Source organism: Saccopteryx bilineata, chromosome 6 (genome assembly GCF_036850765.1).
Source record: "Saccopteryx bilineata isolate mSacBil1 chromosome 6, mSacBil1_pri_phased_curated, whole genome shotgun sequence".
Taxonomy (NCBI): Eukaryota; Metazoa; Chordata; class Mammalia; order Chiroptera; family Emballonuridae; genus Saccopteryx; species Saccopteryx bilineata.
In genome coordinates, this window is record NC_089495.1 from 56,975,972 (window position 1) to 56,990,091 (window position 14,120).

Genomic DNA, 14,120 nt, shown 5'->3' on the forward strand with positions numbered 1-14,120 from the left:
TCTTGATAACATGATACGAAGCGAAATAAGTAAATCAGAAAAAACCAGGAACTGTATTATTCCATACGTAGGTGGGACATAATAGTGAAACTAAGAGACATTGATAAGAGTGTGGTGGTTACGGGGGGGAGGGGGGAATGGGAGAGGGATAGGGGGTGGGAGGGGCACAAAGAAAACAAGATAGAAGGTGACAGAGGATAATCTGACTTTGGGTGGTGGGTATGCAACATAATTGAACGACAAGATAACCTGGACTTGTTATCTTTGAATATATGTATCCTGATTTATTGATGTCACCCCATTAAAAAAATAAAATTATAAAAAAAAACAAAAAAAAAAACAACAGTGGTTAGTAGAATTTCTGATGAAATTTAACTGTGGTCCTCCATAGAAATAGAACCATGAATGCATCATGTATCGTAAAGCATATGTAGTGTGTTATAAACTCAATTTGTACATGCATCAATAATTAGTAGAGTAATAAATATAATTTGGAATTTTAAAACAATATTTTGAAAAATCTATACATAAACATAATGTGAGAGCTAGAAACAGCCTAAAAATATTTAATCCAATCCATTCATTTCAAGTATGCTAACAGCCAGCTAGTTGGGTAGTGGTGGATTGCATAGTCTCTGGTTTTTCATTTTTCTCTCTATCTTGGCCTTTTGTCATGTGGCTTTTGAGTTTTCACATAAAAATGGAGTGTATTCCCTAATCTTTTGCATTTGCATTTGGCAACGTGACTTGCTTTGGCTAATAAAATAAGTCAGAAGTGACAGGGTGCCAGCGCCATGGTGTGAGAGGATTCTGAGCATCCTCCTGTGTTTCTGTTGTCAGCAGAAGAGAACATGCTTGTGTTAACTCACAGGTGCAAGGGCTGAGGGTGAGACCCGTGCTGCCCCAGGTAAGCTTTCCCATCCAAGCCACAGCTAGAATAGCAGATCCCCAGGCAATCTGCAGAAACAATGTTCTGTGAGTGTTTCCTTATTAGTTTTTCCAAAGTCTAATAAAATAACTGATTTGGAAAAAGTCTGAGGTTGATACAACATAAAACATAAAATTAGAAATACTCAGTAAAATCTAGTATTTCTCCATTAATTAGAGAAAAGACTTGATCTAAATAAAGTATACTAGAGTATAAAGCCCAAAGTAAAGATGTAAAGAAACAAAAATTAGTTTAATGCACATTTAATTGATCAGAAGCTCAGTATTTTTAGGTGTTCAGATGGTTTGCTTTTGGTATAGTTTAAGTTGAATGCTTACTCTTCAATTGTATATTAAATATAGCCATAATGTAATTGAGCAATGTTGCAGAGATTAGAAGACATTGAAAAAAAAATGAACATAAAGAAAGAAGTATTGTTTCTTGGGAGTAAATAAACTTGGTGTCATTTTCTCCAGAAGTTATTATTTTAAAGTAAGGTATGTAGGATAAAATACCTTTATTCAGTTGAGTGAGGAAAGAGATGAGAAGGATCATCAAGATATAGAAGTGAGAAAAATTAATGTGATATTCTATTCTGTGTAGAGCAGTACTGCCTTATCTGATCAATGCAGCTGGCAGCTAGCACAGCCAGAGTGATCAGGCCTTGGGGGAAGCCTTAGTAAGTGAATGTAAAAACACAGTAGGAGTCACTGGCTGGATCAACTCAAATAACCACATAGTACATCTGAACTAAGCACAGATGGATTCAATACATCAAATGCAAATGATATAAAAAATGACAATTTTCTTTATTCTGACCAGACAGAATAAAATATATACCATTCAAGTAATGCCAAATGTGAAATAGATAAAAGATAAATAGAATCAGTATCAGAATAGCATTTATGAAAGCATTTAGAGGATAATCCCTCTGTAACCTGAAATCTGACTTCAATAAAGCAAAAGGAAGGGAATTTTGAAGTCAGCAGAAAAAAAAAAATTACTTTTATTTTTTTAAAAGAACAGCCTGATACGGACTACTGTGAATTCTTTGATAATCATAATAAGTCTTGGCTGAGGGGCATCTCAGTCAGGTGAGGCTAAAATTAGGAAGTTAATTGCACAAGGGGGCTGGCTTTAAGGGGAATGGCCAGTTGCTGCCCGATGCTTCTGGCATTAGGAAACAAAACTCACTTGAGCTAGCCTAAGCAAACAGCAAACATTTATTTGGAAGATGCAGCATTATTTTACAAAACCAAAAATTGTGGAATACAGTTTGGTCTAAAACAAAAATTAATCAGAAGTCCATACAGTTTCAGTTCATCTCATTGTTCCTGGATCTCATGACCTCTTGTCTCAACTCTCTCCTGCATGTCTGCATCATCTGCACTCTTCACAGTCTAACTTTCCCTCTTCATCTGTGACTTTAGTAAAGGGCACTAGTCACAGTCCTGCTGTTTTTGTAAGATCTCAGTTTAAATGGACTGTCAGGCTGACCTAGAATCGCAAATTCCAAATTTTCTTTTTTTTTTTTTTTAAGATTTCACTCTTTTTTTAATTTTTATTTTTTATTATTTATTCATTTCAGAGATGAGAGACAGAGAGAGAGAGAGAGAGAGAGAGAGAGAGGAGGGAGGAGGAGCAGGAAGCATCAACTCCCATATGTGCCTTGACCAGGCAAGACCAGGGTTTCAAACTAGCGACCTCAGTGTTCCAGGTCGAGGATTTATCCACTGTGCCACCACAGGCCAGGCTCCAAATTTTCAAAAAAAAAAATGTAATGTTACTGGTTTCAGTTTAGTGCTGTGCCCATTTTTGGTCTGTCAACTATACCCAGAGCAAAGAATTTCTGTAGCCATGTTGTATAAACAGACTGCCCAAGGCACTGTTTCCCATTGTGGGTAAAAAGGGTCAATTCCCATAAGAACTTGTCAGCAGCTGGGAGATATCTTTTGAGATGTTTCCCTAGTTTTATTCCTTTGTTTCTCAACAGAGAAATAACTTTTCTTTTTTCTATACATTCATAGATGTCCTTGAATATGTCCCCATCTGCAAAAGCACTCTACCATTTTCTAATGAATGGCAACCCACAGGCCCAGACAGCTACAGTGTCCCAAGGGAATGCTTAAAGACTGATGCCACCTATAACCTATAGTAGGGGTGAGCATGGAAAAGAACACTGTCATTAACAAATGATAGGATCACCTGTTTATTGTAGCAATATGTGTTTATTGGTTTATAAATCTGACCACTATTTTTCCCTCCTGAGAGGCTTTTTCTTGTTCCATGTCTTCAGGGAACCACTGTGAAAAATTCCGGTAAGGTACATTTTGGGGTGACATGCAGCTTTAGCAGACCACTTCTTTGTATCTTTTTAACTGGTCCCTCAGTGTGCAGAGGGGCTGTAATCATCTACCCGCAGACTCCTTTTTTGTGTAGTTGGTGTTTTTTCTAATGCTACAACTTCTGTAACTACAGATTTGATTTCACTTTGGAGCCTTTAGCTTACCATAAGATATCTCAGGAATTTTTAAAAAGTCATGATCTGGGAATATCTTTGCTTGTTTGAATTAAAAACTAGATTTGGGCCAAGAGTGGTATGAAAATACTTAACAACAATTCTGGGTGCTACTCTATTTCTATTATTCCCTTCTAAATGCCCTTAACCTTAGGGTATCACAGAGAATAAAAACTTGGAGATAGTGAAGGCTCTGTTTACATCACATCATTGGCTACCAGAGTGTTTTTATTTTTACTTTCTGTGTTTAGGTTTATTTAGGTTATTATCATTCCATTGGAGCTGGGCTGTGGACAAAGTATCCTTGGATGGGTCTGAGTAATGGTCCCACAACTGAATCTTCTGTTATTTCTATTTTAATTGCTGGGAACCTACCCAGGCGTCCCCAAACTATGGCTAGCAGGCCTCATGTGGCCCCCTGAGGGCTCTCCAATGGTCTGAGGGACAGTGAACTGGCCTCCTGTGTAAAAAGTTTAGGGACCCCTGCTATACTCTCAATCAGCTTTTACATTTTTTACAGTGGGAGAGAGGGTTTATTAGCAAAGACAATTCTAGTTGACAGTCATTCAGAGACTTAGGCTATCTTAAAAAAATTAGCTTGCAAGGACTTTGTGGAATTCTGCCTCCAACCAGATGATACAGAAAGAGAGGAAAATTGGTCACGAGGGCTCTCATGGACAAGGTCCAGATATGAAAGACCCTTTCCTGTTGTCTAGAACTCAGATGTATGACTGCATCTAATTACAGGAGAGGAAAATACTACTTAGATGCTCTTAAGGAAAATGACATTATGTTGGTGAACAACAAACCAGTCTCTACAACTTTAACAGTTTTCTCTTTTGTTGATCAAACATCTGTTTCCCATTTAATCCCACACATATAGTTAACCCAAACACCTGTCTGGACACTACATTTGCTCAAAGTCCAGCATTTCTAGGTTACTCAGTCATCTCCATTTGACTGAAGTGTGGCATCTTTATCCAGTGGCTTTAGATCTAAAAAGACAAGTTATCTATCTGCTCCCTGGACCAACAACAGATAATAGCAATAAAGCTCCCATGCAGAGACAGGTCAAATGGTAGGGTGATAGTGATAATTAGCCCCTAAAAGTTACAAAATGTTACCCTAAATAAAGTTCTTTGATTAGAATCTGATTCTGCTCTTTTAAAGAAATTGCCTTATTTGCTATTCTCTGTGGGCTCAGGCTCTGCTTTCTGGGAGATGTTTCCTTTTTTTTCTTTTTTTCTTTCTTTATTTTTTTAATTATCCTCCATGGCCAATTCTGAGATTCACACTGTTCTCTCCTTATTGGCTACATGGTTTACACAGCCCAATTCCTGCTGTTGCAAATTTGAGAACCCAGAATTTATATGAAGATTGTTATAAACAAAGGTATGTTACGTTTTAGATTTGCTTTTGATAATACATTTCCTTTATAAACTTAGTAGGCTTCTGATCTACCTGCTTTCAGTAGATGTCATGTGTTAGTGACCATTAGCCAAATTCTTTCCTAGATATAATTCTCAGGGTTGATTTATGTCTATTCTTCCTTGCCTTCAAGCCTCCTTCTCAGTAATGCCTTCTGAAATAATAGTTGGGGTGACTGCCTACTGAATCTGATTTTTCTTTGTGGGGCTAAGTTTTAAGGGGCTTTTATAACTCAAATCTTTTTCAGCCTTAACTATTCATGTTTAGAGTCTAAAAAGGGCATTAGTTTAACTACCAAGGCTCCACATTTCTGGTTTTTCTCTCTTCCTCCATCTTCTGCCTGAATACAGAGGATTCAACGAGGAATCAAAGAGTTAGGGCACAGTGGAGCCACTGATGGATTAAGCCTGTGTCCCTGAGTTATTATTTGCAGGATATCTGTTCAAGGTTGCTGCCTAAACAGAATTTTTGCTTGAGTGAGAAATAAACTTTTCATATGCTAAGCCTCTGAAATTTTGATGTTTTTCACAGTAGTTAGCCTACCACTACTGATTGCAGGAACACAGCATAAAATTTTCTTTTCATAAATTTCTTGATCTAGACATCAGCCATCTGTAGGCATATGCTTTAGTTTTCTTCATTTTCAGTGTAAATAACCTGGACTTGAGTTTGTCATTCTAGTTTTGTATACTCAAGATCTCTGAGATTTACCAAGCCCAGTCTTATATTCTTCCAACATGTTTACAAAGACTGCTAGCTGCAGGCTCAATACACGCTGAATCCTCATAGTTACACTCTTGTGCCCCAACCAATGCCATACTTTCTGTTAGTGTCTGTGACTAGAGGTGCTATTTTCTGGTATGAATGTATTGTGGGGATTGTAGAGATATTTTATAGATGGAAAAGTATAAAACAGATAAACCTTGAAAATGGAAAGCCATCAGGAACTGGAAAATAATAAAAACTCAAGGCACTCTCTCCCAGGAACTTTCTGGTCTTTACTTTTGGCTCTCTCTGCATGTGAGGCATATTCTTGTCTTCTGCTGATACTTTTCTTGCGGTTCTTCTACTAGATGCTCTGAAAAGTTTACATTACTACAGTCCAAGTAAATAGCTCATACTGGACGAGAATCTCTAGAGTGAGAATCTTACCGTCTAACTCAGGGGTCTCAAACTCAACTCAGCATGTGGGCCGCAGAGCAAGATCACAGCCGTTCGGCGGGCCGCACTAGGTCTACAAAAGGCAACTGTTAATGCAACACTTTTCTCACTGCAGTTGAAAACAAAAAAAAATCAGTACAACAAGCACAATCGTACATGCAGTTTACTCAGTGTCACAAAACGACCAGAAACTGTAGTTCGCATCACAACTGCTGTTAACTAAGCTAATATCTAGCTAGGATGCTAGAGAAATGAAAAATACAAGTAGGCCCCTAGGCTTACTTAATTTTATCCAAAATATTTTGAACTTCGTGGATTAGTCTGCGGGTCGCACAAAATTGTTCGGCGGGCCGCATGCGGCCCGCGGGCCGCGAGTTTGAGACCCCTGGTCTAACTCAATCCAGCTGCAATGCCCCATTCACAGCCTATAACCTGGAAGGATGGGTCACATAGTACAAACATGGATGCAGGAGGTCCAATCCTCTGAATGTAAAGGAAACACCCAGAAAAAAAAAGGAGGTTACAGATGCTTTATAAGTGTTATATGTTAACCAACTACAAAGGTCAGGAAGACTGATATGTACTTATCCAATCTGGGCTAATAGATGATGTCTACAAATGAGAGAAAAACTTTGTTTCATTTCATACAAGTGAATATCCATGCAATCAGAGACACTATGGTGTAGCTAAAAAAATTACATTTAAAGGCCTTGGGAGTGTGGCTTTGCTTATGCTAGAAATATGATTTTAGACAAAACATTCATCTCAAATTTGATGCTTGGAATTGGGCTAAGGGTCTCTTAGGTCTTCTTTGTAGATTTGATAGGATTTAACTGGTTGTTTTGACTACATATATTGATAAATACTAACCGTTGCTGTAGAGGTGGTGATAGTTTTATGTTTAAGGCCTCAAGTTGTCTTTCTGATGAACTGAGTGAAAAAATGTATTCTAAACACCCAAATTCATGAACCTTATACCAGTCCCCATGCACCAATTTCAGTTTAACAGAATCCTTCCTAAATGGGCACTAATTTATAAACAATCCAGCGTGGAAATCTATCAACTAAAACTTAATTCATTATTATTAAAACCATATTTGCTTAGATCATACAACTGCCAAATCTGAGTCTCATCTGCCTCAAATGAGATTTGTCTAAACATGTCTTTAATTACTTTGTTTTTAATGTGACATGATTGTCTTATCTAATCTAAATAAATGTTGCTGTTAATTCAGGAAGCCGTCAAACAGTTTCTTCCTCTGTACTTTGATGCAGGGCTCAGGAAGGCTTTGACTGTTTCTGTACTCTGTCTAGAAGGACTGCTGAGGGCTCAAGTGTGAAGTTGGTGAAGCAAGTGGTTGGCCTTACCTAGCTCTGCTCCTCTAACCTAACCAGGGGCCCAGAGAAGACTTTCCATATTATTCTTCCTTAGCTGCACAGTAAACCTCAGCCTTTGCAGTGATTTCAGGAAATATAGAAAATCCTGGAAGCATTTCCTTTCCCCTCATGAAAGTTAAGCCATGTCTGGCGAGTAGAGTGTTCCTTCAGGGACCTGTTCTTCAGTGCAACAATGGTGGTAAATTAATCTGGAGCTAAATAGATAGTGCTGCTCCCTAGGTGGCATCTTGTTGCTACAGGTGTTAACTTGAACCAGTTATTGAGTTCCCCCAAGATCCACAGTTATACTTACAATTATGTCTGTCATTATGTTTATGGTTATGTTTAACTTTTAAACTTCATCTTTTGCCACCAAAGTCAGAATGTTTTGCCTTTAGTTACTGCTCATGAGTCAGTCAATCTCATACAGATTTTTACATTATTTCTTATTATTCTCTCTATTTACATTTTATGTAGGCAAATACCTAGAAATTTAACTCTCGTGAAGTTTCCTTACTAAATTAAGCACAGTGATTTACTGACTCTTTTTATATCTCATTACTTTCTCTAAACTAACCCTCATCAAATGTATTGCAATGACTTATTTTTATTTTTAAATCCCACTAGATTACGTACACTATTGATTAAAAAAAATACTTTTTAAAATATAATTCCTACCAGGTGACCTGGCACAAAGAGGGTACTCAAAATGTTTATGTGGAATAAAAACAAAATAGTTTTTGTTAACATTTTGTATAATTAGAGTGTCATCCTTTAAAAACAATGTTTAGGTCAAGGAAAAATAAAACCCTTTAAGAAGTTTCGTGTTTAGATCTAAATTTTTATTTAGAAGCAATTTTTCCCTATCCTGCACTGATAAAATTTCAGTACAGATAATGATGGCTTGGTTTAATATTATTGCTAGTGTTAAATATTTGGAAAATCGTTGAAATATTTTGTCATTTGAGTATCAGTTTCTTAGGTAACTAACATGTGTAGGGCAACTAGAACTTGGACTTTATCTAGATGTTAAAAATAATGCCAAACACAATCAATTTTTCTATATTGCCTTGTATACACAACTCATCATAGTTGTTTGATTCAACATTTTCTGATAGAAAAAGTAAGAAAACGTGTTTTTTATTGAGAATTAGCATATATAAGTAGAGTAAAACTATAAAATTATAGAACACTGTTAACTTTTTTCCTTGTTAGTATTAAATATGTGAGCTAACAATTGAAAAGGTGTGTGATGGGGTTCTTTCTAGTATTAAAAAATGCTTGACAATTTTAATTTTATTAGCAGGCAGTAATGATTGTCTCCCCCCCCACACACACACACAAACAGAAAAATTTTTCTTCTTAAAAAACAAATAAAAAATAAAAACAATTCTGTTATGGTTAAACCCTTAGTGTAATACAAAATCATACTGTCCTAATTAACATTTGCAAGCCCACTCCTAAAGGTCAAAAATGTGCTCTGCTTTTTTGGTTTGTAACCGTGGTTGTATTCATATTTGGGCTTCATTCTAGGCCTTTCATGGTAACTGTAACTGTATCAGTCATAGAGTTTAGCTTTAAATTGCACAGAAAAAAGGCTAATCCTAAAATATTAGGATTTAGTGATAAAGGCTCAGGTATCTTAGCATTAGGAGTTATAATTAGAATCCTTTAGTTTTGTTGCACTATTTTTATGTCTCAGTGTGCCTCTTAAACTGTCCTTCCTTGCTAATTTCTATGCTATTTTGTAGTACTAATTATTGAAAGGTGATTTTTAGGTGTGTGACCAAATAAAAATGGTGGTGCCTTTGTCCTCTCTGGCTGCTATGACAAAAATGGCATAAACTAGGTTTCTTACACTTTACAAACACGTATTTCTCACAGTTCTGGAGACGGGGAAGTCCAACATCAAGATGCCAGCAAATTTGGTGTCTGATAATGTGAGGAGGTGTCTTCTCACTACATTCTCACATGAGAAAAGTGGTGAGAGCTCTCTGTGATCTCTTTTTAAAAGGCACTCATTTCATTTACATGGGCTCCACCCAGAGGTGGATTAGGATCGGTTGAGACCCCGAGTGCAGAAGAAAATGTTGGGCCCCTTAAAAAAAAGAGACAAGGAAAATAAAAATACATATTAACCATATTTTTAAATAAATAAATAAATAATATTATGTATTATTAATGTTAATATTGCAGGTATGAAACCAAACGTGGTGTCATTAGAAAAAAATGTAAAGTTGGGGTTTTTGTGGGGCCCTTCAGATGTCAAGGCCCAGGGCACCCACCATTAATTCTGCCTCTGGTTCCACCCTCATGACTTAATCACCTCCGAAAAGCCCCACTTTCTAATACTATCACTTTGAAGGTTAGAATATCAAAATATGAATTTGGGGAACATAAACATTCAATCCATTGCAAGTAACTAAAAACATTTATTAATTGTATTTAGTTAGGTTATTGTGGGAAGCTTAAGGAGTAAATGCTTGGTTACAAATTTTTTTTGACTACTATTGTATTTATTTTCTCCAGATTTGTATGCTGTTAAATATAGCATTGAACTCCCTTCTCTTTTAATTGTTTATTTTTTATTACTGAGTCCTGTTTTATCAATTTGTATTTCCTTCCATTAGAATTTATCAAAGTGTGTTCCTGATCTGTCAGCCAGCCAGCATCATCTGAAATTAGTTCTTCACATCTCTACCCAGATTCACTGAGTCAGAAACTTTGGAGACAGGGCCAGAAAATTGGTTTAACCAAACACTTCCTGTAAATCTGATGATACACACTAAAGTGTGAGATCCACTATCCTAAGGTGTTTTATTTTTTTAAGCTTTTGCTCTTTGGTTGACATGAGTTCATATCATTTTAATAGTCTCCACTTTTGTTCTTCATGTGTCTGTAGAAATCACGCAGTGTTACTTCTGATGCACTCTGCCAGTCAAGACAATCCCAAAGTTCTTCCAGGATCAGAGGAGGAGATACAAACTCTATCTTTTGATGAAGTGCATTAAGCTCACATTATAAAACGAATATGTAGGATGGAAAATAGTGTTATTCTATTTTCGCAAAATACAATCTGTAGCACCCTGTGAATCCTAAACATATTTAAAAATGTAAGACTTAGAATAAATGTGATTATCCCTGCTTAAAACAAGACATCAATAAATGAATAGCTAAAATGAAATTAATCTTTATGAACAAAGCAAATGAAGACTTTATATTCACTGGAGACTTTTTGGTTTAGAAAGATTAGATGTTAATTTTTTAAAAAAATTTTCCTACTGAATTTAAAGGGTTCAAATAAAATGATAATTTATAAGTAGTCTGGCTATAGTTTGTGAAATAAGAAAAATATTTGAAAGGGGATAAATAAATTCAAAAGCCTGTTAATAGAAATTGATGCTATATGTTTACAATTTCCTTGGACAGGAACATGAGTCCTGTAAAGTATTGATCAGAGCCTATTAGACAAAACAACTGGACCTTGAGAAGGCTGAACCAATGTGCATAAACCACTTATTTGGATAGAGATTTCTGGCAATTGAAACTGGCCCTAGGAATGTGGTGCAAGAAAATTTTCTAGGCTGTTGTACATGCAAACACAGGGAAACCAAAACTCAGCATTTTGGAATGAAGAAAGAAATAGAAATAAAACAAGTAATCAAACATAATAATCAACTCAATGGATTGGGAAGAATGTGAAAATAAAAGACCAGGGCAATGCCGTATACATAGTAAATCATAAAGCAAAGAGAAAAACTACAGACTTGGAGGATTTCTTAGGGACATCAGGGCTTTGCCATTGTCTTATTGTGCCCTCTGGCCCTATGGATGGTTGATGAAGCTACTATATTAAATTCAACATTCACTGCTATTTACTATTAATATATACATTACAAATACAAGTTCTTAGATCATCTGAGCATTTCTGTCAATTTGACTTGGCTGACCTCAGCTGAATTCCCTTGGGCAGATGTGGTCAGTTGTATGCAGACATCAATGAATGTATACCCAAAGATGGATAAATGGCTTTGTGGTTTTGACTGAGCATTTTCAAATAGTTGTGGCCTTTGATGGCAAAGATTAGATGAACCAGCTTCTTCACTTGGCTGCTGAGCAAAAAAAAGTCTAAGAGACGCATGGCTCTGAGCAAGGACTTTTGAGGCCCAGAATTGGAACACGCACAACCTCATTTCTTCTTCATGCTATAGGTGCACCCCTGGCTTCAATTTAAAGTATAGAGAAACTTCACCACTTGATGGAAACCGCTGCTGCAAGTCACACTGAAAGGGGGAATACGTTTAACAAAGAAAGTAATTGCCATTTTTACAGTCTGCCATGCCCTTGATAGAACTAAGTTACTTTCTAGTGAGGGAGAGTGACAGTGTTTATACAAACATAAAAGAAAGAAAAAAGAACCAACAATAACAGACAAATAAATAGACAAAGTAATATTATACTATAATAAGTAAAATGGAAAGAATGCACTTGGGGAATGAGTAAGAATAAACATTGGGCAGGATATACTTGTATAAGAATTTTGGGTTAGAATGAGCTATGCATTTGAGCACAGCAAAGCAAGTGGATGTGGCTGCCTGCAGTGACCCTAGGGTGGGACAGGTGCGGGGGGGGCGGTATTTAAGGGGCTCTGGATCATTTGGTATTTTAAACACTGGAGTGTTTTATAATTAGGAAAGAAATCTCTTATAGGTTAAATCCCATTTTGAGGTTTCAACAATGTGATATCCTCAAATGACCTTTATGGTTGAAAATGTTTCTTCCTAAGTGTTCTTCTCTATGCTACTTGTAGTTTATTCTATTACTCACAATTTTGGCTGTTAGGAGTGGTGTCAACAGGCCCTTGGCACAGCAAATGCTGCTTCCAGCTTAGCGACCTCATGTTACCTCAATGAACCCAAATTGCCTCGAAGACCAACATAGGAGAGGTAAGACCTGAACTCTAGACTAACAGGGAAATATAGTTCCCATATATAGCACTTTGTTCTACTAGGTATTGTTTTCTGTGTCAAATAACTAAGAAGCATACAAATGAGTACATTTACTGTAGGAAATATTTATGATTAAGTTTCTAAGTATAAAAATAATAGGAGCCACAAAAAAATATCACGTTTTTACCCACTAGAGCTCCAAAGAATAAGGTTCTTCTAGGTAGAACACTATAACATTGTAATATGGAAGTTCTATCTCTCTTAGAGGCAGCTGTTACAAAGAAACTGATGGACTAAAGGACACTTTTTTTAAGCCCTGCCTACACAACACCAAAACACTATTTGGGAACAAAGAAATAAACCAAAATATTAAAGTCTAATGCACACACACATACACACACTTATCAAAACATAAAACCTGTTGCTGAAAATAATGCCTCCAGAATTGTTCACATCAGGTCATATAGACATATAAAATGATTGTATTTGTACAGCACATTTAGATAAAAAGGTGACTTCTTGTTGAAAGAGGGACTATATCCAGTGACTTCAGCTTCCACAAATTTTATCTTGCTATCCCCAGGGATTAGGGAACCAATCTTTTAGTACATGTATGACTTATTTCTTGTATAATGGTATAAAAAAAGAAAGAAAAAGTAATATCTAAGTTATTTTTAGTTCAGGTAAATTAAATATTAATCTACTTATCTTGGGTACAGATATTTTCTGACATTATTGATACAAATGAGTGTTATTTTGGCTTTTGTAAACAGAATAATTTTAGCTGTCTCCTAATCCTTTCACTATTGACACAGTTTTTAAAAGGTGAGGGATAGAATAAGTTAACAATAGTCGTGTGTTTATATGGCAATTTTGAATAAAGAACCAAAATACAATAAACATAATCCATCAATGTATCCATTGGAAAGTGAATTGTCTCTTTGCAATGTTATTTTCATTGGCAAAAACTTTTTTGGGGGTAGCTCTATAAAATGAGTACATCATTCTTGACATGCTCTTCCTGTCACACTTATTTACAATAGTTCAGTAATCATCAAGATGCATGCTAGAGGCCTGACCTGTGGTGGCGCAGTGGATAAAGCGTCGACCTGGAATGCTGAGGTCGCCGGTTCGAAACCCTGGGCTTGCCTGGTCAAGGCACATATGGGAGTTGATGCTTCCAGCTCCTCCCCCTTCTCTCTTTCTGTCTCTCTCCCTCTCTGTCTCTCTCTCCTATCTAAAAAAAATGAATAAATAAAATTAAAAAAAAAGTTTGTAAAAAAAAAAAGATGCATGCTAGAGTCATGCTGTGCATATGCTGAGTTTTAGTACCACATAAGTAGCCATTTTTACTAAATTTGGAAGATAAAACAGTAATTTTTCATAGAAATTTATGTCTCTGAGTTAATAATAGAAATTCTTTTCTTGGTTGTGGCTTTTGCTGCTTTAACATTTGTTGTTGTTTTGGTTACACATTGCTAGCTTTATTTTCCGTTGTGCTGTATTTGAATTAGATACTCCCAATTCTGCAGTGGATTTGAAACTTCATCTTAAAGGGGATTTTTATCCGAGTCTGCACACTTAACCTCAGCCAAAAGGCTGAGAAGTTATCATCACCCAAATCTTTAAAGCTCACCTCCATGTTCAGGTAACTATTTATTGCAGCTTTATTGATTTGGATCTAATTATGTGTCCCAATTCGTGTCATCACTCTGTATTAAAGATGTTTTATGACTTTTCTCCCAGACTATTAGTCTAT